Here is a 26438-nt window from a genome sequence, read left to right as displayed (position 1 = left end):
ATATATCACCAACTAAACATCACATTATACCAATATATCACAATATCTGAAATCAGGATGGAGCTTTGTAGAGGCTGGCTTCACGGTTTTCCCCACATTGTGAGTTTTGCATAATACACACCCACACCCACCCACACACCATGATTTGTGATATATTGCCAGGTCAAAAAATTATGAAACTGATATCACAGTATGGACTTCAAACCAGTTTGGGACGATATATCAATATATCAGATCCTCCAAGTGTCCTTATTTTCCAGGGACATCCCTGATTTAGAGTAGCCACCCCTGTTTCTTATTTGATCCTGGAATGTCCCACTTTTCCTTAGGATGTCCCTGTTTTCATTGGATAAATGTTGGAGCTGTCTGCAGGGAAGGTTTTTTAATGTTTAGTGTTTTATTATGTTTTTATATATGGTGGAAGCTGCCCAGAGTGGCTGAGGCAACCCAGTAAAATGTGTGGTGTATAAATAGTAAAATTATCATTATGTAGTGGGACATCCCTATTTTCATCAGAGAAATGATGGAAGGTATAATATATCACCCATCCCTTGCAGGTACCATACTTATCAGTGTCAGCTACGGGAGGCAGTGGAAGACAGGAGTGCACGGTATGGTCTGGTCCATGGGGTCATGAAGAGTCAGACATGACTAAATGACTAAACAACAACAAAAATGCCAGTTTTATCATCCCATTGTTCTGACTGACTATTAGGCGGCTTGTTGAAGGCTTGGGCACTTCTGGTTGGCATGTGCCATGTGCACACAAGCAGACTGGGTAAGTGATTTAACTGATGGACAGGCAGCTAGATCTAAATTTATAAGGCCTCTCTCTTAGCAATTCCCCTCGGACAGAGCTGAGTGCTCACATTATTTTTGGTTCCAGTTAGTGAGCAGAAGATGGCGCTTTGGGCTTTTCCTTGAAAGCTGGAGTGAAAAGGGCGAAAGGGTACTGATTGCTAAGAGTTCAGTAATCCAATTTCTCCAGACTGGCTTCATAATGAGAGCTCATAATTCATTCTGTCACTCTACTATGTAATAGATGCACCTTTTAAGTGACACCCAGGGCTGGCTTTTAAAGCAGGAGGCTAATTAAATACGCCGCGCATGAAGCTGATAACATCTGAGAGAGCTGCAGATTAACTTAGCTGACATTAAGTGGGGAGACATTGGGAAAGCAGGAGTTAGTTCATCACATCATTGCACAACGGCACGATTTTAGACTAATAATCTCTGCTCTCCCCTGGAACAACCTGCTAGTGAGAGAATGACCGAGAAACAATAAAAAGATGAAGGGTAATGTGTCCATTACATGAATAAATTGCTAAGATGCAACAATTATTGGGCTATGAGCGTTTATTTGTAAGGTTATGGACCCCAAGCCCACAGTTTATGCTAAGAGAAATTCAGCCAGAATAATTTTTGATGGGGCAGAGAGCATTGTGCAGAAGTGGACCAATGTTGCATACTTATGAACAAATTTTGAACTCCTAAGAGGAACAGAAAAATCATTGCCCATCCATAACAGCTAGTAATGCACATTTGTACTGTATCTGAATTTTGTGTGTTAGTTGTATTCATTTTAATGGGTTTTTACACAAACCTCTTGTGTTTCAAAATTCCATTTCTGTCTAAAGATAACTAGATTACGTTTAACCTTTGATTACTTGGACAGGCTTGCCAGTCTGAAACCAACGCTGGCTCTCCTTTTAGGGTTTCTCTGGGCAGTATCTTTCTCAACCAATTAATTGGAAATGCTGAAGCCAGCCAGGAGTGGGTGGGTAAGGAACTGGAAATGAGATGTACCAAACAGCTCTTCTTAAGCTGTACTGTAGGTCTTTCTAGGACTTATTCCCACTGTATAGGATTGCATCTTTAATCTGTTTTGCCAATTGGTAAATTGCTTTCTGCTTTGGAGTCTCTTATTTTCTTGGCTTCTTATCTGTCTGTACTTCAGCCTGTCTCTATTTGCCTGCTCTTCTCTATTTTCTTGATACTCTTTTGTTGGTCAGAGTAATCCTATTTAACACTTCATCCATTCTCTCTCTTGATCTTTCCCCACCTACTCACATTAGCACCCCTCTCTCCTTGCAAGTGTTTGAACAGTATCTGGAAATGTGTATTTTCTCCCCAAACCTGAGATCTCCACCTGTTCTCCTAGCCTTGCCTTCCCCATCGCTTTCCTAATAGTCTTATCTTTCTCAGATCAAGAACCTGTGGGCAGGGTTCTTTTTAACCTAATTATTGTGCAGTGATGGGTGGTGATTGAGGATGATGATTACTATTCTAAAATAGGGCACTACTCAACTGTTGTTTAAGGTAAAGGACCCCTGGACGGTTAAGTCCAGCCAAATACGACTATGGGGTGTGGTGCTCATCTCGCTTTTCAGTCTGAGGGAGACAGCATTGTCCACAGACAGCTTTCCAGGTCATGTCGCCCGCATGACTAAACCGCTTCTGGCGCAAAGGGACATCGTGACGAGTGCCAGAGTACATGGAAACGCCATTTACCTTCCCGCCGCAGCAGTACCTGCTCACCCTGTCGCACAGATTTGAACTGCCAACCTCCTAACTGGCAAGCCCAAGAGTGGTTCAGACGACAGTGCCACCCACGTCCCAACCAGTATAGAACAGACCCACAATAATGTATATATAGGTCACTCAGCACAGCTCCCACTGCTGTCTTCTCAGCATAAAGACTTGTAGATAAGACCATAGGGATGTGGCAGATCCTGTTTAAGTTGTATCCTAAGTGATTCCATTCTACCTTGGGTGCATTAGCTCTTCTGATAAACTACTACTAGCAACTGAAGTAGCAAGACTCCAGGCTCACATCTCTTACCTGCCTAAGTTTATAGTTCTAAGATGTGAGAGTATGTCACATTTTGGTCTGATCAAGCTGCAAAACTTAACCTTTTTTATTTTATATTATTAACAGATGACTAAATTTGAGGCCCTCTTTGAGATGGAGGCCCCAGGCCAAATGGCCCTCCTGGACCCATCACTAACAGGTCCTGTGTAGACATGCCCTAAATGAGCAGGTGTTGCTGTAGATAGCGGCTGTAACAACTGTGGTGTCTCACAGTATACTAGTGAGGTCTGAATGATGGTCCACAATTTATCCTCAAGCACAGTAAGAGCGAGTCATTTTTAATCAGCTGCTTAGCAGAGAGAGAGGTGCCACACAGGACTACAGAAAATGGGGAAATAGATTACCAGGATTAAAACCCACAGCCAGTGTGTGTGGAAATGTCATCTAATGGGCACTGTGGGTTCCCTTCTTCAGTAATGAGAGAGAAAGAGCTTACAAGGCATTGAGGTCTTGCAGATGCTTAGAGATTGATGAGAACTCTTAACGCAGAGTTCCTGAGACTTTCTTCATTTCCATGGTTGTAGAAAAAGGTTTGTTAAAATTAGATTCAGAATTCAAACTTGGAACATGATAGTTGTTGAGAGCGGACTTCCCTCATACATTTTTATCTCTCTTTAAATTGTGGTTGGAATTGATACCAGAATCAGCGGATTTACCTTTAATTAGAAAACTTTGAAGACTGTTTGGAACTTGGGTTTTATTTATGCAGAGAAACAGAAGGATATGATCCTTTAACAGCTGTTCACATGAGCTCCTGAGTTCACTCCTAGTTACCGCAATGATAGAATTGAAGATGGAGAATATTCAAAATACAAGATAAAAATGATTTTAACTTACAGAATATGTCTGTAATGAGCACAAAATCTCCAGCATGATAAATGAGATGTGAAAGATGTCTTGGGATCTACAATTCACAATTTTATCCCCTGGGATAATATGGGATGTATTTCCATAAGACATAGAAAGGCAGCACATACATTAAATATGAAAAACACATATTCTTTACAATGCACAATTGACCTATGGAACTAGGTTCCTTTGGGAGGAAGGATGGGATATAAATTCAATAAATAAAAATAAAAGTCAACTGCCCCAACAGATCCCTGAAAATACATAAATGTATAACAAGTAGAGCCAGGAGGAATTATTGAAAATGGTTTTTTTTAAGTGTTTTAAAACTACTTTGGAGCAAAGTGCTGGTGTGTTAGACACTTGGAACATTCCCTGCAGGCAGATATATCCTTAATTGGGTCCAGGTCCAGATTAATTAGTATGCTAAGCACGCTGCAGAATGGTATTAAGCTCCTGTAGTAAAGCTGGGGTAGCTATGCTCCCCACCCCCACCCCCCGTTCTAATTTACCAAAGACGCCTGAGGTGTCAGAATTAGGAGAGAAATAAAAAGCAGCATAATACCATTCTATCAGTATGTAGATGAACAGGGACAGGGTCCAAAACTAACCACCAGAACATTTCCTCCCACCCTTTGGTAATGTTTTATATTGGTAATGTTTTTCACTTCATAGTACTGTAGCACATTAGTATATGCTGTCTGATCTTCTCCCCTTCAATTTAGTTCAATTTCCTTTTTTTTCCTAACTGAATGTAGGCACTCTGTACCAATTATTATTGCTACTTATCATTCCCTAACAAAATGCCCATAATTTTAGAAGCTATGTGGTATGTGAGGGATGGTCCCTTATATGGACACTCTGGTATGTGCAAGAGGACTCTGCACTCTGTACATGAAGTAATGCCACCACTTCCAGGGCACAGGTGGGCAGCCTGTGGCCAGGGACTGACTTTTGAAAATGTATCTCCCCCTCTTTCCATGTGGTTTCATAATAATTGTAAGTGGCAAACCCTTATTTGAGAAAAATAAACTGATGTGGATTTATTTATGTTACTTTTTTTCCTACTGATGTGGCTTGGAGAGTGGGTGGTACTGTGGTCTAAAGCACTGAGCCTCTTGGGCTTGCCGATCAGAAGATCGGGGGTTTGAATCCCTGCGACAGAGTGAGCTCCCATTGCTTTGTCCCAGCTCCTGCCAACCTAGCAGTTCAAAAAGCATACCAGTGCAAGTAGATAAATAGGTACCACTGTGGCAGGAAAGTAAACAGCGTTTCCATGTGCTCTGGCACTCATTATGGTCCTGCATATGCCAGCAGCGGTTTAGTCATGCTGGCAATATGACCTGGAAAGCTGCCTGTGGACAAATGCTGGCTCCCTCAGCTTGAAGCGAGATTAGCATCTCACATAGTAATAGTAATAGTAATAATAATAATAATAATAATAATAATAATAATAATTCATTTATATCCCACCCAGCTGGCTGGGTTTCCCCAGCCACCAGTTGCTTTTGACTGGAGTCCTTTACCCTTTTTCCTTACTTGGCATGTCTTCGGGATATAATATGCCTTTAACTTTTAGTTCTCTATGTTACATCATTACTGCTTTGCAAAAGTTTGTAAATTATATGAATATTTTGTATTCATTATTATTGGGAGGGGGCTCAAACAAAATGGAAAACCATAAATTCAATTCTGCTTTTTTAATGAAAAGGTAAGTTACAAAGAATAGAAAAAATGAAGAGTAACAGTATCAAAAAGAATGTTATTCTTGTTTTATTTATTAAATCTATAGAAACTTATTATGGCATAGGCTTCTGCGGACTAAAGGTCATTTCATCAGCTACAACTTAGATGAGAGCCAGTATGGTACAGAGGGTAGTGTATTGGACTTAGGGTTTAGAAGACCCAGGTTCAAATCTCCGTTCGGCCATGAAGCTCACTGGCTGAACTTGAGCCATTCACTGCCTCTCTCAGCCTAACTCTACCTTACAGGGTTGTTGTGAGAATAAAATGTACATCACGTTGAACTCCTTTCAGAAAAGCGGGATATAAATGTCAAAGTAAATAAAATGATAATAAATAGTTAAATGTGACACAAGACTCTATGTTGCTTTTGCTGCAGGAGACTAATGCAGCTGTCTACTCCCCTGGACAAGAATAGAAAGGCAAGAGTGGAGAACATCTGCTAAATAAGCTTGAGAAGTAAGTGCAAACAAGAAGCGCCATGATGTGCCTCAGCTTCTGAGGTAAGTTGAGTCCTGTAGAGGGGGCTAAAGCTGCAGCAACTGCAGGTCCTTCACACACTGGTTGCTATAGCAGGCAATTATGTACCACAGTTCCAACTCCAGTCTCCAATTGTCTCTCTCTCTTCCACCTCTCTGCTCATTTCCCCTCTTTACCCCTAGCTAGATATCTTATAAATCAGCTGCTCTGTGTTGCAAAAACCAGGCCGGCCGTTTCATTGGCTGTTGCCACGAAGATGTCTCATGTGACTGAGGTACACACACAGATCCGCATGGTCCTTGGTGGTGGTGATGATTAGCTCTCAATCTGAAGCATCTACTATCTGGAGAGCCTGTTAACATGAGTAATAGAACACAGAGTTTGACTTTCCAATTATTTGATGCAGTGCTATCTGTGCTCCAGCCCTTAGGGGACAATCAATGACAGAATACACTTAAGGGAAAGCAGCGAGCAGCACTGATTGAAAACAGACCCTTCCTCATTACAGAAATGGCAGTAGCAAACCATTCATTGCAAGAGTTTATTTATTCCTGTCATCTTTTGCTGGCAAAAGGTGCTAGGCTGTTAGCCCTCGAGACAATTCTTCCATCTGCAAACCTAGAGCTCTGTGCAGCAGAAGCCATATCTCACGGCTGCATTTCAAAAAAACAAGGATTATTTCTGTGACTGATAATGAAACCTCGTCTCCAAGGCTTTTTCAGACTGTGACCTCTGTTGAGATGGAGGGCTGGTGGCTAGGTTGTATGGTGAACTAGGAACGCCTGAGAGCTAAGGCATTATGAAATTATCTTTCTGCATGGAAGGTACTAAGTGGAAATGCAATAGGAACCAGTTCCTCTCAGCAGGTGCTAAATGTAAACTAGTGATAAAAACAGAAGAAGAGCCCTGCTGGATCAGGCCAGTGGCCCATCTAGGCCAGCATCCTGTTCCCACAGTGGCCAACCAGAACCTGCAAGCACATGAGCACGCTCGTCTCCTGTGGTTTCCAGCAACTGCTATTCAGAAGCTTTACTGCCTCCAACTGTGAAGGGACTGCATAGGTGCTCTGGGATCTCGTGCCAATTTCTGTATCCTAGGCTGGATCTAGACACAGCAAAGAAGCGTTTCAGGTAGGGAAGAAATGGGACTCCGCAGCGTCATCTAGTGGCACAGTGTTATATCACATATATAACGCATATAATTTGCTTTTTCTTTACCGATCTAGCTGAGTCCCCAATACAGTGATACCTCGGGTTACATACGCTTCAGGTTACATACGCTTCAGGTTACATACGCTTCAGGTTACAGACGCCGCTAACCCAGAAATAGTGCTTCTGATTAAGAACTTTGCTTCAGGATAAGAACAGAAAGCGCGGCGGCAGCAGGAGGCCCCATTAGCTAAAGTGGTCTTCAGGTTAAGAACAGTTTCAGGTTAAGAACGGACCTCTGGAATGAATTAAGTACTTAACCTGAGGTACCACTGTACAATGGTGCTTCAGGTTACAGACTATGCTAACCCAGAAATAGTACCTCAGGTTAAGATATTTGAGAACAGAAATCGCGCGGCGGCAGTGGGAGGCCCCATTAGCTAAAGTGGTACCTCAGGTTAAGAACAGTTTCAGGTTAAGAACAGACCTCCAGAACAAATTAAGTTCTTAACCTGAGGTACCACTGTATCTCCTTATGCGAACAAAGGAGTTTCCAGATCATCGCTATTTTTGAGTGGAATTCAGTCACATACCAGCAAAGGATCAGACTTCTGAGATAAGGAAAATGATGGAAAATGTGGAATAACACTTGCTTTGATGCAACATTGTCTAACCTCTCCACAAACCAATCAGAATGAATGTTCATTAAATAGCCAATGTTGTCTTATTTCATTGCAAACAAATCAGGATGAACATTCAACCTTAATAAACAGGTTGCCTGGAAACATTGTATATTTATATTAACCTGCAAGCCATGAAGATTTTCCCACTGCTTGTCGTCTATGAAAAGTCACTTGCCTTATGAGTGAGTTGGGGGTCTCAATCCACACTGGGCCCAGAATATCCTGTTGGCCCAGAATGCACTGGGCCCAGAATATCCTGTTGGCACCCCTGAATGACAGGGTTTTGAGAATGCTCACTGAAATGAGATTGTTTTCCGGGCCCAGGGAAATTTATATGATTTATAGTTTGTCCCTTGTTTCAGAACTAATCATCATGCTTTTCCTGAATTAATGTATGTTCTACTCATGATTCTGGGGTAACCTAATATTATGCTAAATTTATTCATTATATCCTGTCTTTGCTCCTTGGAAATATATATATTTTCTCAGCCAGTCTTTTCTCTAGGCACTGATAAGACACAAATTTTCTGCAAGATTGTGGCATCACTTGTCTTCAAACTATGCCACAGAATGTGTCAGTAAACCCCTACACACACTGCCACGCATTGGTAATTCTGATGTGGTGTACAAAAAATAAGAAAATGTGGGGAACTATGAAGTGTCTCCACTGAGTTGTGAAGTAGCTAAGAATGCAGAAGATCAGAAAAAGGCTCCAATTCCAGAAAAATACTTCTTTATAATTTAAAATATTTGAAGGCCCTGTCCCTGTACCTGCCATAGGGGTGTGCACCAACCATTAAATCTGGCTTGGATCACAGTTCAGTGTTTCATAAAACAGTCCATTCTGGATGGAACAATTTCAGTGGCTGCTGGATTTGTATCAGGAGTTCAAGTCTGCTTCATTTCACCTCATGGGAAATAAAAAAAAAACACTTTTTCTCTTTTGGCAGAAGTAGATGGCATTTGCATGCATAGTAGCTCATCACAGTGGCTAAAGCCTAATTACAGACAAAGAGGTCCAGGGTCTTTAAAAGGTGACCTCATCCCCCCCCCCAAAAAAGGAACCAAATATAACTGTTTTAAATTTGGGGGCAAAAATGGATGACATATGTATTCTGTTTTTCTTTTTTAATTTTTTTATTGGTTTTTCACATTTTATAGAGACATAACACACACGAAAAAGACAAAGACAAAAACATGTATAATTTCAAAAATCTTACTTTCTTAACCTTGTTCCTTGACTTCCCCCCACCCCCCCTTCGTACATCCCAATTCCCATAATTATGTCAGCAAGTTATTATTTCTCCTCCTTACCATATTAATATTACATCTTTTATGAAAAATTAAGTTCTTTCCTAAGTTGGACCCAAGTTCCCTTCCATCGATTTCCCATTTTATATTAAATATGAATCATACTAACTAAACCCAAAAGTCATAAGTGTTTTTGAAGTTCTGTTTTCCCCTCCCTCCCATCCCCGGTTTCCGTCCCTTCCCAAATACGTGTCCACAATAACAGTTCTTAGCCTGGATTCCTCACGTCCGAGGCCTTCAAGTCTCTTTCAGTCCCTCTCTGCCGATTTTGTTGGTAGTCCTTTGTGTTGGTCTTCGAATCTCGAAGGAGTTCTGTCCCAATCAAACCAGGCTTTCTTCCCACAAGAATACTTGAAAACAACTGCTGCAAAAGTTCCACCAATCCTTTGTATTCAGAGTGGAGGCCCCAATCATATTTCTTCTTTCTTTTGAGTTCCTGTATTCCAAATACTCCAGGGGCCTCCTCCTTCATCTTTCGCATCTTTCGCAGATTTGTTATCCATGTAATCCAAGGGTCTTCTTGCTTATAATCCACTAGTGTAGGCTTCTGGTTGGTACTTTCCATCTGTACTTTCTCCATTCCTTGTTTAGTCTCCTTCAGTTCTTGAGATATCTCTTCTAGTTCAGCTGCAGATTTTTCCTCATTCAAGTCCTCAGTACATTCAGCAGAGCTGCTTGTTCCAGAGGTCAAGGTCGTAAGTTGTTTGTTCATAGCCAGACTCTGCTCTTGTAAAATTCCCACAAGGAAAAACATTCTTTCTATCTCATCTAGTAAATTTCCATCCGCAGCCATTGTAATGTCTCAGAATTCCCCCTAGAGGGATTCTGGTTACTTAGTAATCTTTTTTCCAACAGTCCTTTACCTCGTTGTTTGTTTCTTTATTTCCAACAACTTTAATTCAATTGTAACACATTTAGTCCAGAGAGATCTTAAATAACAAGTTTTTTTAACTTTAAACTGCCCGTTTGACAGCTTTGACAGCTGTCAAACTCCTTATTCCTCTTCAACAGACTCAGACACAGGACGCTCCCGGGTCCGGGAGGGGGGGGTTGCACACGACAAAAAGAAAACTTCTGAAGTTCCACTCTCAAGTTCCAGCTCAAAACTTCTTTTATCAAATTGTGGAAGTTAATATCTTTTTAACTCACACCAAAAAGGGTAGACTCTCCAACTTAGTTCTCCTGTTATTGCTTTAGATCGTCTGCAGGAGGGGGGGTGCGGACTTCCCTTTAACACATCCCCCGGTCGTACCGAATTCAAAGATAAGTATTTTAAAGTCCGAATTCCGTTCTACTCACGGGTTATTTCTTTTAGGGTCCGAATTTTGGGGAAAAAGTCAGCGCTCTCCAGCCATGGCACACGGCTTTGCTCCACTGGGGTAGCGGTCTACTCCCAGCACCACGCCGCTCTCCGTACCCTCTCCGAAGCCTTTAAAAAGGCTCTTCGTGGGTCGGAGGGGGCGCTTAAGGTGCCCACCGAGTCACCAAGTCCGCAGGCATCCGCGCCTGCGGTTTCTGAGGGTCTCCACGTCGCCGTCGCGGCAAGACCCGTCTCCAGCAGAGCCGATTCCCTCCGGAGCTCGGAGGGAATCCGCCATTAGCTGATCGCGCCAACCCGGAAGTCTGACATATGTATTCTGAGGGCAGGTTTAGGTTTAGGGTGGGAATCATCACTCATTACATTTAGTGGCTGAAAATTGCATATATTATAGATACACTCCTGTTGGGCACGGGGAACCTGCCAAATTGCAGACATATAGGTCTAGTGACTTTGTGCTGGGCACCTTTAAAATGGATTTTGGAGTAGAAAGAACTAAGGGATTCACTATCTGAATATAAAAATTCCCTTTGATTGCAAGCTTGACCTGTCAGTCATTATAGAGCACTCCTCCTGTGCCTTTTCGCTGTTTGCTCTCCCTTCCTCCATCACCCCACCCAGATATTATGGTATCTTTAGAGACATTACTTTTGCTTTCAGCAGACACTTGTCTGCTGTGTTTTTTGATGTCTGGATCGCTGAAGTCCCACAAAGCACTTCCGGGCTCCTTGCTTCAACTTCTGCCATATTGTAAAGATCCTGCTTCACCTCTGACAAGTTCAAAATGCCTTCACAAAGTATCCCATTTTGATTTGGGATTTGAAATTCATCTGAATCTGCTCTCACACACAGGCAGGAAAGTAGGGCTTCTGAGGCAGGTCTCAGGCTGTGGGCACAGGCAGTCATCATGAATCCTTGTCCCAAAGCATTTAGGGCTTTAAAGTTCAATTGCAGCACTTTAAGTTGGGCCCAGAAATGCACAGGCTGGTCTTTACATGCCCTAATAGAAACCACCTCCTGATCAAATTTGTTAAGTACTCTTTTAAAGCAGTCAGTCGGTTAAACCACAGGAGTGCTCTAGACAATGGTTGCAGAAGACACCATTGCTAAACCACTTACATGGCAATCATTCTATTGATTTTAATGGAAATATATGCCGCTCAGTGGCTCAGCTATAACCCAAAAGCTACATTAACCTGACTAAATACTCTTAGGGTGCAATACCAGTTTGAAATGCTTGTTTAATATGCAATAGAAATGCAATTTCACTGAGGTCTGATTATTCTGCCCCTCTGCCCTGATCAGCTTGCTGCATGAGTGCCTCTCTCTTTCTTCCTTAAAAAAAACACCCCACACCTCATTTTTCTGCATTTCTCTCATACCTTTTCAGCACTTAATTCCAGGCATCTAGTGATCTGTCTCTGACTTCACCATTACAACATGGTGACTTCATAGTTGGGTTCAACGTGTCAAGAATGCTATTAATCTTTCCCCGCTTGGGTTCATATAATTCTCAGGTGAGATGAGTGATACAGTTAATAAATTGGGATGGAATAGCTGCAGTTGTCTCTAGGGCACTCTGATTCATGCAATGTAAAGACAGACACCTCGTCTTCAGCTCCTTCTTTTATAAATGCCCCAGGAATCCATTAGCAAAATGCACAATATCTAAAGCCAGCCAAAAAGCAGTCTTTGTTGCCATCACCAGTGCATGCAGCGAACTCCAAATCTAAAAACAAATTGAATCGGAGCTCTGAGATTCCACATGTGCTCAAATCCTGTCTCATCCCCAAAGGAGCCTTTGTAGGAGGAAAAGTTTGGTAAACATTACTTTGGAACAGAGTTGAGTTGTATTGATTAGATGTGAAGTGTCTCCAAAATACAGTGGTACCTCGGGTTAAGAACTTAATTCATTCCAGAGGTCCGTTTTTAAGCTGAAACGGTTCTTAACCTGAGGCGTGCTTTCACTAATGGGGCCTCCTGCTGCCGCTGCGCCACTGGCGCACAATTTTCGTTCTTATCCTGGGGCAAAGTTCTTAACCTGGAGCAACCACTTCCTGGTAAGCAGAGTTTGTAGCCCGAAGCATCTGTAACCCAAGGTACCACTGTACAGCCATACCTCGGGTTGCGAACGTGATCCGTGCAGGAGGCACATTTGCAACCCGCAGCATTTGCAGCCTGAAGTGCCACGTCTGCACACAGGCGTGATGCGATTCGGCGCTTCTGCACATGCGTGTGACGTCATTTTGTGCTTCTGCGCATGTGCGAGCGCCAAAACCCAGAAGTAACCCATTCCTGTACTTCCAGGTTCGGCGCGGTCCGCAACCCGAAAACGCGAAACCCGCAGCGTTCGTAACCCAAGGTATGACAGTACCTCCCTTTTGTTATGCACCTAAATAAAGGCACCAGGTGCTAATTAAGGCCAGAGGGTGGCAGCTATGTCGATATCCATCTGCTTGGTGCTTACCCAAAATAAACCCCAAAAGTGGAGTTAACAGATGGTGTGGTGAAGCAACAGCTGAACTTTGCTGCCCTATACAAGCAGGCCAGCCTCTGGTTTCAGTGCTCAGTGCCAGCTAGTGGCTTTGGGACTTATCATACACCTCAAATGCCAAAGACCACGGATGTGATTGCACACTGCATGAACAAAACTACAGTTGCAGGCTTGATGGTGGCTTTTAGGGATCAGCATTGTAATTTTAGATTCCCCACCCCCAAAAAATAATAATGTAGGGTTTTGTTGATATATGTATATAACATATTTCCTTATGTTAACTGTGTGGTTCTAAAGGAAATGATTGTCAAACAATGAAATGCTTAGCACATTCTTCTTTCTTTTAAGTGTTAAATAAGGGTCAAAGTACAGTGAGTGAGGTTAAATGCAAATTGCATCAGCTGGGGGGGTTGATTGTTAAAGTAATTGGATCAGGGCAGGCATGGCGTGGTAGTTAACCTTTTCTTTCCCCTGCTGCAGTCCTAAGGAAAAGTCCTCTTCTGACGTTTGAGGTTGTTTTGGTGCCTCTTTCCCCCACCCCCACCCCCACCCCACACCTCAAAAGCAAATACTAGCTTCAGAAGAGGGAGGATCTCACAGGTCCACACAATGGTTTCATTCATTATCGGATCCCATCCATTATTACTCCCCAACTGCACTGATGCAAATTGCATTTTTCTAAAAACCACACAGAGGCATTTCACCTCAATCATCCTTTCGCCCTGACTCATCACTACCAGGGAGCTTTTGAATACATGGCAAGTTTATGCAATTCTGACCAGTCATTGAACCCCTTTCTGGGAGTGGACTTGTTGTACAGTACTTAACCCCTGGTCCAGCAACTAATAAAAGAATGATCAGAAAAGAATGAGTGGAAAAGTAAATAAAAAGCACCACGACGAAAGAAATCAAACACCGGCACAAAGAGAAACCACTCCCTTTTCCATTTGCACTTGCCATTGTTACGAAAGGCATTTGACGTCCAGCCCATCTAATGAAGCATCGGGGGATGAGAAGAGTGTGTGGTATGTACATGCCACACAACAGATATCTAGACAAAAATCAGGTAGCATAAGAACACTAGCTCCTAGCCCTTGTGATCATTAAGAGCCATTTGTAAATGCATGTGTAGCATGTGGTGGAAGATTTGCAGACTTGGAAAGGTGTGTTTTGTTGAGTCCAATGGCCAAGAACTTCTACTAACCCAAGTGCTGCTTTGAGACCTGAAAGGTCTACTGCCCACAATCCCTTGCACATTATAAAGTGTCCTGAGGCTCACCCCTTCAGTCTCATACAAACAGATGGATCAGGCCAGCGGCCCATCTGGTTTGGCATCCTATTCTCACAGTGCCACCCCAATACCTATGAGAAGCCTAGAAATGAAACCTAAATGCAGCAGCCAAAGTGTGCTGCCTCTGACCAGGGAGGCAAAGCATATCCATCGGGGATGGTAGCCTTATCCTCCATGAATCTGCTTGACTTGCTTAGGACGAAAGCTGGGTCTGCCCTTGAGGAAGGGCTACAGATAGTTCTTGGTCCTTCTCCATTGGCTGCTGCTTCCTCGGCTCTACACTAACCAATCCCATTCTCCATTTCTTTTTCTTCCCCCCTTTTCCTCTCACCATGCCCAGAACAGCTCCCATCCTTGTCAAAAGTTGTTGCACAGCTATAATAAAATATTATCTAGGCTCAGCTCTGCATTTGACTGGGGGCAGTGCAGTGGGTTGGAAGTCATGTGACCTGCTCAGAGCACATAAGCTGGTGAACAGGGGCTCCAAATTCATGAATGTCATGAATTTAAAAAACAGCTATCTTTCCAAGATCTGAGCAAGCTTATTTGGAAACGAGCTCCTTGGAAATCAGCGGAGCTTCCCATCGAGTAAATGGGCCAAGGATTGGAGTGTAATACACAGCCTTTCTCCTCTGTTGTCCTGGCCCAGGTTCCTTTCATTTAGATAGGTCTCCTTGTGCCAGAAGAGCATTTCATGGGTCAGACTGTTAGTAGCAGCATTCCTGGATGGAGGAAAGAGGGAGGGTGGTGAGAAACGTCCACTTCACTAAACTGAAAGGACGTGTGCTTACCCTGCAGGGAAGTAGAGCCCACAGGTTTGCTCTGCCACCCGTCAGCTGCATTATCTAAGCATGGCCTACTTTGATGGCGTCTGCCATAGCAGATTTCCTGTGAATGGTGTTCCACATTAGCAGCACACCTTGCCTCCCAATGTTCACTACACTCATTAGGCAATGCAAAGTGACACTCTACCCCGACAAGTCTCCTCTGTCTTCTTGCATTTTTCAGAGAGGCTTCTCTCCCCTTGTTTTATAGAGCTTCATGCTTCCATCAGATCAGATAATGGGGCAACTGCTTCAGTCCTGAGCTTGTTATCGCCCTTGCTAAAATGTGGACATCTTTCCTGCCTACATCTTTGGACTGAGCACTTAGGAATTGTCATTAAAACCTCTTCACAGCAGTTGCCTACATTTTAAACGAAGAGTGATTATTACTAGAGCTACAGGTTTTGTCAATTAATCAGTTCATTTAATTGTTCTTGAGCGGTCAGAAAACTACCTGGGCAGAGTATTTTTTTCAAAAGGAAGGAAGTTTACTGCAAGCACTTGCAGTTAAAAATATATGTATGGCAGGCATCTTCTTTGAAGGGGCATCCCTTCTCTCGGATAAAGAAGGCGCTATCTCTTCTGAAATTGTGTAATAATGGTGGTTTATCCAGACAACTCTGTTTTAGTTCCCCAATTGTATTCTTCTTGTGCTTTGTATGATACTCGCAGTGCTCTTCAGAACTCGGAGAATACTCTCAAATTTGAGGGAATGGAAGTTATGTCTGCAATCCCATACTCACTGACAGGAAGTTCCATTGAAAATGATTGGGCTAACTTCTGGGTAGACACATACAGAATTGCACCATGAATCTTATTTCTGTTTTTTCTTAAGTCCAAGGCATTCTTGGTTGGGCCCAAGGTTATATTCCTCTAATCTACGAAACAGTGAAATGTGAGCATTGGTTCCATTTTATTAATAAGCTATATGAAAAGATAGAGGGGTAACCCCTCACCTTAGCTTTTCAGCCATACCGTTCATGGTGATATATCTGTGTGGTCGCCATTCTGTCAGAAAAAGTAAACCCTCTATGATTAATTTAAATATACAGTGGTACCTTGGGTTAAGAACTTAATTCGTTCTGGAGGTCTGTTCTTAACCTGAAACTGTTCTTAACCTGAGGTACCACTTTAGCCAATGGGGCCTCCCGCTGCCGCTGCGCCACCACCACACGATTTCTGTTCTCATCCTGAAGCAAAGTTCTTAACCCAAAGTACTATTTCTGGGTTAGCGGAATCTGTAACCTGAAGCGTCTGTAACCTGAAGTGTCTGTAACCCGAGGTACCACTGTATATGCAAATTTAAAACTGCCTATTGTCTAACATTAGGGCTCACTTGTCACTGTACCAAGGAGGTGGAGAATGGTTTGGCCCTTTCAGCCTTGGCCAAGTGACCAGACATCATGAGGTTCCCAGAAAACTCTGAATGGATAACAACCCTAATGATGAGATGAGATGAGATGCTTTCAAGCTAAACTAATTGGGCGTATTGGAATTCCTATTTTTATTGGCCACATTGACTCAGATAAAAGATAAGATGGTACCATGTACATTCTCATCATGGAGCAGTAAATCAGCCAATAAGGTTTATATGCTGTCAGTACATTAGCTGCAAATGCAAAACTTATTTCCTGGATGTTGCTTCGTAAGATGCACTATTAGACAATCTGAAGAAAATTAAGTCATAAGTGTTGCAGGCTTACAGCATCAGCATCATACATTTTATGAGAGTCATTGGGTTTGCCAGATAGAATCAAGCCCATCAGCTGTGTTTTACTCCAGAATCTGGTTTCAGAAACTTTCCAAATCCATTCATTCTGGGGAAAGGGGACTTCTACGGTGGCCAGAAAATCAACTGGGGGTTATGAAATTAAGATCTCACCCAGAATAACTTTGGGCTGGTTTCTCGATGTCCAGTACACCCCCCCAGTCTGATAACTTAAGTCAATTTCAGCGGTTGAAGAGTATCTAAGGCCATATTTATCAAGGAGCTTCCTGTACTGCAGATCTGATGCCTTGGGGCAGAAATGCAGACTCTTATATTGGTAAATGTGTGCTCCAGTCTCACGCTGTGTATCATGAGATAATGGGAATGTGGAGAGGGACACTTACAGAGGACAGTTAGTTGGTTGGTTGGTTGGTTGGTTGGTTGGTCAGTCGGTTGGTCGGTTGGTTGGATGCAGAGGTGCTCAGCCCCTTCCATGTTTGCCTCTTCTTTCATGCACCTTCCCCACAATGTCCTAATTCACCATTCCCATTACAAGCTGACCACCTTGTTATAATCAGCAGCAGATGCTGGAAACCACACCGAGCAAGTTGGAGTTAACTCTTTATTAGCAAAAACAGGATCTGCACAGGAGCGTTAGGCCTAACGAGCACAGCAACTCTTCTTCATGAAGCAGTTGTGGAGACTAAAGGTCCCTGTCTCCCCACATCTGCCTAAGTCTCCTCCTCTTCAGGGTTTTCCCCAAGCAATCTGAGACTTTGCCTGCTTAAAGCTAACTTCTCTGCTCTCTTCATACCTCTCTTGATTCTGGGAGACTATGGGGAGAGGAGCTTGTTGCAGCATGAGGGGGAAACACCCATGACTCTTCACCAGCCTTTTGGCCTCCCTCCTTCCACTCTCCTGCTTCAGCCTCTACCTCTGATTCTGGACTTCTCTCCGCCACAGACTGTGCTGAAAGTTGGGGTACGATCATGACTATATACCGTATTTTTCGCACCATAGGATGCACCGGACAATAGGACACACTTTGTTTTAGAGGGGGGAGAACAAGAAAAAAATTTCTCCCCCTCTGTGCCCAGCACCCCTTCAGTGAAGCGGCAGGAGGCGCTGCACAGAGAGGGGGAGAATTTTCCCCCTCTTGTTTTCCCACTCTAAAACAAGGTGCCGTTTAAGGTGTGTTCAGGCGGCTACCTTGGAAGCCTGGAGAGTGAGAGGGGTCAGCGTGCACAGACCCCTCTCGCTCTCCAGGCTTCAGGTTCCTTTTGACCTGCTCTTTGGGGCTGGCGGAGGGAAGCCCACAACCAGCCCCAAAGAGCAGGTCAGGGAGCAGCGGAAAGGGACAGCGGAGAGGCTCCTGCCATAGCCGCGCGTCACCTCTCCAGCTGGGAGAGGGTCGCGGGGCTATGGCGTCTTCGCTCCATAGGACGCACACACATTTCCCCTTCATTTTTGAAGGGGGAAAAGTGCGTCCTATAGAGCGAAAAATATGGTATATCTGCAGCCATTAGGGCTGCCATACGTCCGGATTTTCCCAGACATAACTGGGATTTCAAATGTAGAATTGATGTTTGGGATGAATTTCTGATCTTTGACCCTAGCAGCCATCACTGCAGTTACAGTTAAGTGAATGCAGTACATATCTACTTTTAGATAGAATAGTTAAGAATCTGCCATCCTCCTTTGCACTTGGACAGAGAACCAAGAACCCTAAGTGTGCTGTTAGCTTTCATTATTAAAAGAAACGTAAGAACGGCTTCATTTTCAACACTGCTTTTAGTATGGTCAGACAATGGGAGTTAAAAAGCTTTGTTGATGCATAATTACAGCGAGAAGTGCAATTTTCTAAAGAATAACAAGCACTCTTTTTCATGATTGTAGTTAAAATGTGATTATTACAGTCCCTTAGAGCCAAAGATGCTTAAATGCAGAAGAGGCGGGAAGTTACATCAGTTGCAAATAAGAGAATTGCTGATAACCATCTGAGGACCAGAATGTAGAACTATTGCAATATTTTCAAAAACAGGGTAGGAGAAACAGGGAGGGGCAGGTAGAGCCATGCAACCTCCTGCACTGCAATCCACTTTCAAAATGATTCTCTTCCTCTCATTCCTCCTTGATCTACTCTCCCAGTCCCTATAGGGCAATCTGTATCACTGCTGTATTCCAAAATGCACTTTCCCTAAAACAAATCTGACCCAGGCCCTTTGTTATTTTTTAGTGGCCCCAGTTCTTGGAACAGATACAAGGAGCTGGGCTTTCTCCAAGTCAAGAATCCAGCCTTTCTGCATCATTCTTCTCAAGCAAACCCTATAAAACTCTGCAGAAATAGTTGCTCTAATTGGTAGTTGCTGCTGTGTCTGTGTGCTCTCTGCTAAACCACACACACCCTGCTTCGACGGGCTTCCTTATTATTGCTTCATACCCAGCCTAGTTACGGGAACATGCGGCAGAATTGTGGTCAGGCATCCGCCTCACTAGAAAGTTGCTGCTGAGTGGACTGTGGATATGTTCCTGTCTCATTTATGTTTGCAAGGAATCAGCTTTGCTAGACATCTGCTGAGGCCTCAGACCTCAGCAGTGTCTGCCACTGATCCCCTGATTCACTGCTGCTGACCAGGAATGACATCAGCACTTGTGCAACAAGAATATGCAAAGCCCTTAGCCGGCAAGTGGAACTGAGATGGTTCCCTCCACCCTCCTGAATGTCCTGAAGCCTGTTGAAGTTAGGTGGGCCAGAGTTCAGAGGAGGGTCGTTTCCTTTGTGGCGCCCGTTTTGTGGCATGAGCTCCTTATGTTTTGGAGCTCAGGTGAGCAGCAAAGATGGGTGCTTTCACAGGGAACTGAAGGCCTTCCTGCAATCGCCCTAACTGTAAGGACTGGAATGTAAGTCCACATGACATGCCACCATCAGCACAGGCACGAACAGATCCAGTCTCCTTGTAGAAGTGCTTCCTTGGAAGCACTGTCTTCTTACCTTGAACAAGAACGGCACAAAAGACCAGTCCTACCACTTTAAACGTAGAGCCAAGGCATGTGTGTCAGGTGTGGAAGCAACACATTTGCTTTGCCTAGCCAAGTTTCTGTTGGTGTACCTTTTGAGCCTTGTAGCCTGTATTCTGAGACAATGCAGTGTGCTAGGTTCCTTAATAAAACTTTCAGAATTTCCTGAACCAAGAGTCTGTGTCATAGGATCACAGAAGGATCACAGGAGATCCTAACCCTCTGCAATGTAACGTCTTTTGCGTGAAGCTGGAAGCCTAGAGAGGAGGAGTCCTTAGAATGCACAGGACCCTAGGAGAAAGCATGACACTTAGAAGGGAGGTTTTATAGGGGAAGTAAAGTTTTATAAGTTTGTAGTGGTGCTAAGTATCCCATCTCCTGCCCCACACCTCTATGAACTAGAAAGAGATGCCCCACCTACGCTGTTTCCCACAGCTTTAAGCAGAAGCTGATGCTGCTTTCCTCGGTTATTAGCATGTTGATGCTGCTGATCATAGAAACGTTAAACTGTAGAGTTGGAAGGGACCACAAGGGCCATCTAATCCAACCCCCTGCAATGCAGGAATCTTTTGCCCAACTCGGGGCTCAAATCCATGACCCTGAGATTAAGAGTCTCATGCTCTACTGATTGAGCTATGTTCCTTACTGCTGTTTTATATACAGTACACACACACACGTTTTATGTTGAAATCTGCCTTGTGAATCGGTTTTGATTCAAGAGGCAGGATATAAATATTTTAAAGAAATGGTATTAAAAATACAGTTGACCTTGAATCATAGCTCCGTGTCGATCAGTTTCTTGTTTCCAGCCGGCCTTGGAACCAACCCTTGAGATTTCCACATCCCACACACTGCCGTTTCTATGTAACTAGCACTCTCAATATTTTCAAAGTAGACGCTCGCAATGTTGGACTTCTGCAGTCCTCCATTCTGGTAAAAGATAATGGCTCAAAGGGTGTGTGTGTGTGTGTGTACAGATATCTAATGAATATAAATAACTCAGTTTCAGAGACATAACAGTTAATAACTGTAGCAAATAAAAGGACTCGGACAGCAAACCTCCCAGGAGTCTGAGCTTTCAGTGAGTGACAGGTACATTAACTGGAGATGATTGGACTGCATCCAGTCAGTTTATAAATGGAGCAGTCAGGAGTAGTAGAAGCACATTGCAAGCATATATAAACACGAGATTTATCCCAGGAACATTTAATTAAACTGGAAAGGTAATGTGTAACTCTTCCATTTCAGGGAGCACTACATTGGAGTCAGATGAGTTACTGTACAGGGGGGAACACTTTGTCAAGTTCAGGGTATGCACACAGCATGTATGACATGCGATGAAAGCAGCCAGAGAAATGCCACTGCTTCTCTTCTTTGTCTGTTAAACTGTGCTAGACTGGTTGGTTTAAACAGGGGAATTGGTAAGTCGCTGCAAAGACACCTGTCCTTTAGAAACAAGCAAACAAATAAAGAAATTAGTGTATTTTTTTAAAAAAGAAAACATTGCTTTAAAATTTATTTTATAGTATCTTGTTTTCACTGTAAGGCCCTGATGAGTCTGCTGGACTGAAATGTGGGGTATAGAGGCAGAAAAGAACAAACTGTGTTTATCATTTGTCGTTTGTTGGGGTAGGGCGAAACAAACCATGAACCTTGGCTCAGAGGTAATGCTAAACCAAACCATGGCTTGTTTTTCAGCAGTGCGGCGGCAGCAGCAGCAGCAGGAGGAGGAGTGGTGGGGATCAGTGGCAGAGGAACCCTCTCCGGCACCTGGGGCAGCGCAGCCTGTACAGACTGCACATGTGTGGCATCCCGTACGGACTGCACATGTGCAGTGACTGTATGGGATGCTGCACATGCACAGTTCATATGGGCTGTTGCTCGTGCATGGTGACGGTACAGGCTGCCGCGTGAGCAAGATCCCATATGGATGCCACACGAGCGGCGCCCATACAGACTGCAGGCGCCCTTGGCTGCTCTACAGCTGGGGGGAGGCAGGGGCCATCTTGTCACCCCTCCAAGAGTGGCACCTGGGGCGGCCCACCCCTCCGCCCCCCTTCCTACGCCACTGGTGGGGATGAGGGAGGAAGTGCTCACAGCTTCAGCAGTGAACATTGGTACACTGCACAGAGCATAGTTTAATTTAGCTACGCTTTAAAGAAATGTGCAAACCAGACCAGAGTGTTATTCAGTAACACGCAACCTGTGCTGGGTAGTCCAGGCCTGTCACGAGGGCATTTGGAGCTGCTGGTTTTTGCGTTGCAATTTCTGAGAGTGTAATTTTAGAGGTTAGAGCAAAGGAGACAGGGTTAATCGAGCAATATCTTCCAGCATACACTGTAATAAAGCCCTTCTGTGTGCTAAGTAAATGCCAGCTTATTTCCGGACTATGCTGTAATGTGCTAGCTGCGCAATTATATTTTTCTTGAATAACACTGTACAAGCAGCCTGCTGCATAGCATCCTTGTTACGCTGGACACCACCAGCCTAATGAAGCTGAATTCCATGAAACTTTGAAAGAGAATGGGCGAATCTGCCAGTACTGGTTTCTCTCAGTTTCCTATTTTTAAGTTCAGTTCACCACATTTCTGCATCAGGTCCTCATGAATATTCACCAGCATTTTAGTATGAATTTCTCCAGATATACACATTTTTGTAAGCAATTTCCCATAATATAATGTTGAGAAGAGCAGGGCTCCATTGTCCAAACTAGCTGCAGCTTGCAACTGTTTGAATGCTAAGACAGCCCCACAGGTTGAAGGTTCATGGGGATCCCAGACCTATACTGGTGATATATTGGTTAATTCAAGAGAATTTAACTGCACACACACACATCACTGTCTAAGTGGAATTGTTCAGTGAAGTAGAATAGTCTCGCTAGTGACATTCCCTATGCCCATGTAGCTATGTTTTTTTTCTTCCTGGCATTATATTCCATGTTGCCAAGGTAATTTCCCTTTCTGAATGTCTGTGGCCCCACATCACCTCTTCACCTCAACTCAGAAGTCAAATGCAAAGGTCGGAATTACCACTCCAGGAAGCCTCTCAGCAGGCACAGCAAACTCTGAACAACAGCAAAAAAATAAATAAATGCCCCAACATTTGCTACCTTGAGATGCTAGCCTCACCCTGATGCTTGGTGGGGTCTGCATGTAGTCTGCTTAACTTTCTTCTCGTTCTAAACTCTCTCTTTCTCTCATTTTTAGGTGAGCAAAGAACATCCTTCCAGAGCAAGTCTGTAAAAAGCTACTGCCTTCTTGAAAATTGCTCTGAAGAAGACACACCTTTACCACAGGGTCTACTGGAAACTGCCAAATGATAATGGCCAGGAAGAGGGGTGGTGTTCTGTCAAAGGATCTCATTTACTTAATTGTTTAGCCAAAAGCTGAAATGTCTGGAAACCACAAAGTCATGGCCCTTAGAAGTCCGCATTGTTCTGTACTCTCACAACATTATAATAGAGTGATTTCATCACCGTTATTTTCATCTTTTCTCTCCTTCAGTTCTTTTTAAATAGTAAGCTAGTGAGGCTGTCCTATAGAATGATTTCTCTATAGAATATATTGACTATCCTTTACTGGACCAAGTAATTGTATAAAATAGGAATGCTCTCCAAACCTTAACTTTAGGGAGAGTTGTTTAGAGCAACAACAACGTTAAAATCCTCCTCTGCCTTTAACAACAGCCCAACATGCGGATGTAGTCGGAGAAGCTTAACCTGCTCTATGTCTCTGGCTCAGGCTAGTGATATAGGCACAGTAAAAATAAATAAATTTAAGTGGCAAGTCTAGTTTTTGACCAGAGGTTATAGCATAACAAAAATGACCCTGAACAACTTAGCATCATCAGCAAATTTGGCTACCGCACTGCTTACCCCTAGCTCCAGCTCATTTATGAACAAGTTAAAAAGCACAGTGCAGATGACAGAATTAGATAAGCTTATGCTATGCACTTCTGTATTGAATAAACATGACGGAAAACATTTTAGGGAAAGCATTGTGTTATTAGCGCCATTTGTGCAGTTTCATGTAATATTGCAATGTCAGATATCGGCCAATCATGGATGTTATTGATTGGGCATTTTCTGCTTATTGACCTGATGATTTCAAGCAGGTTCAACAGTTTGATTTGTGTTCTTTTCGGAACATAAATCCACGATAAAAGGTTGGCGGTCATTTGGTCCGATTGCTGGTGATTTATCTGTTCAGAAGAATTTTAGGTCTGGGAAGAGGGGGCTGACCCATTAATTTGGCAAGGAAGGTGGCAGAATTGGCCATCAGGAATAGTTCTGAGTGCCTCCACTTTCTTGCCAATAACACTTGTCAAATCTTTCAAGGCCAGTTAATTTTTTCGGGGGGGGGGGGATAACTATTAATATGCATCAGAAAAGAAGGAAAGCTATAATTAAAGAGAATGTGGCTTCCTAGGCCCTGGGCTGTCCATCATATATGGAGAGCGATTCTGCTTAAAGCTGACGTCTTGTTTAGCATTGATAATTCTAGAAAGAGTCCAATTAAAGTATTTCAAGAAGACATCCCAGTGCAACTCTACATTGATTGTGTTGCTAATGTATATTGAGTTTTAGCTAAATACAGCCCCAGGTGCTGTACTGGAAAGCACAGGAGCTTGCTGTCCAAAGCTCTTAATCTTTTTTGTATCGATTTGGCCGCTAATGATATAACCTTCTCCTCTAATTAACTGACATCTGCATTAGGCGGAACAAGAACTCCCCTTTACCAGACTTTGCCCACCTGTTACCTACTCAAGTTTTTGTGTTGAGAAATATGGCCTCCCTCTCGGTGGTCATTGTTCCCAAATCTCATTCCCCACAAGGACCATCGTGGGAGAGAACTGCATGCCCTCCAAGTGTCCAGGGACAGCTCTCGAATTGTGAAAGCCATCCTGGCTTCTGATTTGATCCCAGAACGTCCCTGTTTCCCTTGTCAGTGCCAAACTCAGGGAGAAGGATGAGCTGGTGCTTGTCCCAAGTGACAGCAGCGGTGGCAGCTGTGAGGGAGCATCCCATTGCCTCTCCATGGCCGTTGCTGCCAGCCTCCTCCCTTGGGCAGCTTGTAGCAGCTGCTGGAGAGCAGACGAGGAAGACGAGAGGCTGTGGCTGCTGAGGCCTAACTCGCTGGGTTGCACCACCTCTAAGGTGCAGGCAGAGGGCAGGGCCACCCTGGGTGGAATGAGAGGGGGAGCAGAATGGAGCAGAGCACAAGGAGTCTTGATTTTTAAAATGCTTTGTGCCTCCACATCTAATCTTGCCCCATTCTAAAATTTATTAATTGGCGTGCGTTTTTAGTTTTGCAAATCTACCAAAGGTTTGTTTGATAATGGGAGCGATCAGCCAGGGAGAAGACAATGCCAGCATGGAGGGGGAAGTTACCAGGGTAACGCAGGGTGGGGACCACAAGAAAAAAGGTGTCCTTTTAAACTGAGGTTCTGAGCAAGGGGTTTTGGGAAGGAGAAAGGAGGGGCCAGAACTGGCTGGGAGATACTGCACTGAAATATCAGGGGACATGACTAGCTGCTGCTTTGGCCCCAAGTGTGCTGAAGCCATGAGAGGAGCCACGAGAGACACTCTTGGGGAGTAATGTTTTGCACGTCCTCCATCAAAACTCAGGTTGTAAATATGTGTAAAATAAACTATATTCCTTAAAGATACTAGTCTTCGCTGTGTCTCATTCCAAAAGATCACAAATCCTAGTTAAGTGCCAACACCACTCCAATCTTGCTACCGCCTAGCAGAGATTGGGGTGGCCTGTAACAATATCATTTCCCCCTTTTAAACCAAGTCAACAGTACTTTGCTACACAACATAACCAAGGTAAAGCCAAGTACAATATATTTTCTTGAGTCCTCAAAAAATTGGCTTATAAATCTGAGAGTACTTGCTTTTCAGTTATAACCATTTAAACATTTTTATCTCGTGTTAATTGGTATATGAGGTAAACTGTAACTGCACGATGTCATCTGGCCAACCTCAGATGACATACCCAGATGACATACCCTATTTACAGGGGCTTTTTGTTTGCATACACTGCAAACATCTTATCTGCATCCTCAGTGGGAGATTCTTAGCACTCTCACCCTGTAAGAACAAACAATCATCCTGGTCCATTCAGCAGGAAAAGTTTTCTCTCTTCTCTCAGCCCAAACACCATCCAACTTCACAAAATTAATTACTAAAGTTGTTGTTTTTTAAATTAAAAGCTGGATCTCAAATACTTTTTATTACTAATTATTGTGAATGGGGGAAGAAAATAAACATCAAAGAAATAAATCGCCATATCCCTCAATTTCTATAAATACTTCATCTTGCACAGTTAAGTAAACTTTCCCTCTGATGGAAGGAAGCAATATCACTTGTCTTGTGTATATTCCTGGATGGCCTCTCCACTGTTACTTTATTGCTTTCCAGATTTGATTTGTAAGATTCATGGTTATGGGCTGATGGCAACATGCACCCTTGGGTGGTACAGCGAATGGCACTGCTCTGGGCTTCAGCTTGCCAGGTTTAGGGTTATAGCCAACTATGTTCTACTCAAGAGTAGTCCCACTGAAATTAATAAAACCGTTCACCACATACATTAATTTCAGGGGGTCTGTGTAAAGTAGGACTCACGTTGGCTACAGCCCTTAGCATGGGAGAAGGACAATGCACCTGTCACATTTTATATAGCAAAGAAATTTTAG

General features: G+C 43.4%; 1 long non-coding RNA gene across 4 annotated transcripts; it reads left to right on the top strand.

The window, feature by feature from the left end:
* Window positions 1–25360, top strand: LOC308582619. Of its 4 annotated transcripts, XR_014005771.1 has the most exons (5): window positions 1–778; window positions 1676–1777; window positions 5844–5967; window positions 20988–21160; window positions 22946–25360. It is a non-coding gene; the product is annotated as an uncharacterized lncRNA (long non-coding RNA). The 4 variants fall into 4 exon arrangements; XR_014005769.1 differs by lacking the exon at window positions 1676–1777; XR_014005770.1 differs by lacking the exons at window positions 1676–1777; window positions 20988–21160 and adding an exon at window positions 11795–11921.
* The last annotated feature ends 1078 nt before the right edge of the window (window positions 25361–26438 follow it).

The sequence above is a fragment of the Podarcis bocagei genome, assembly GCF_964188305.1.
Source record: "Podarcis bocagei genome assembly, chromosome: 2".
NCBI classification, from domain to species: domain Eukaryota; kingdom Metazoa; phylum Chordata; class Lepidosauria; order Squamata; family Lacertidae; genus Podarcis; species Podarcis bocagei.
The sequence above is the reverse complement of the archived record's forward strand: the minus strand, read 5'-3'. Positions and strand labels throughout refer to the sequence as shown.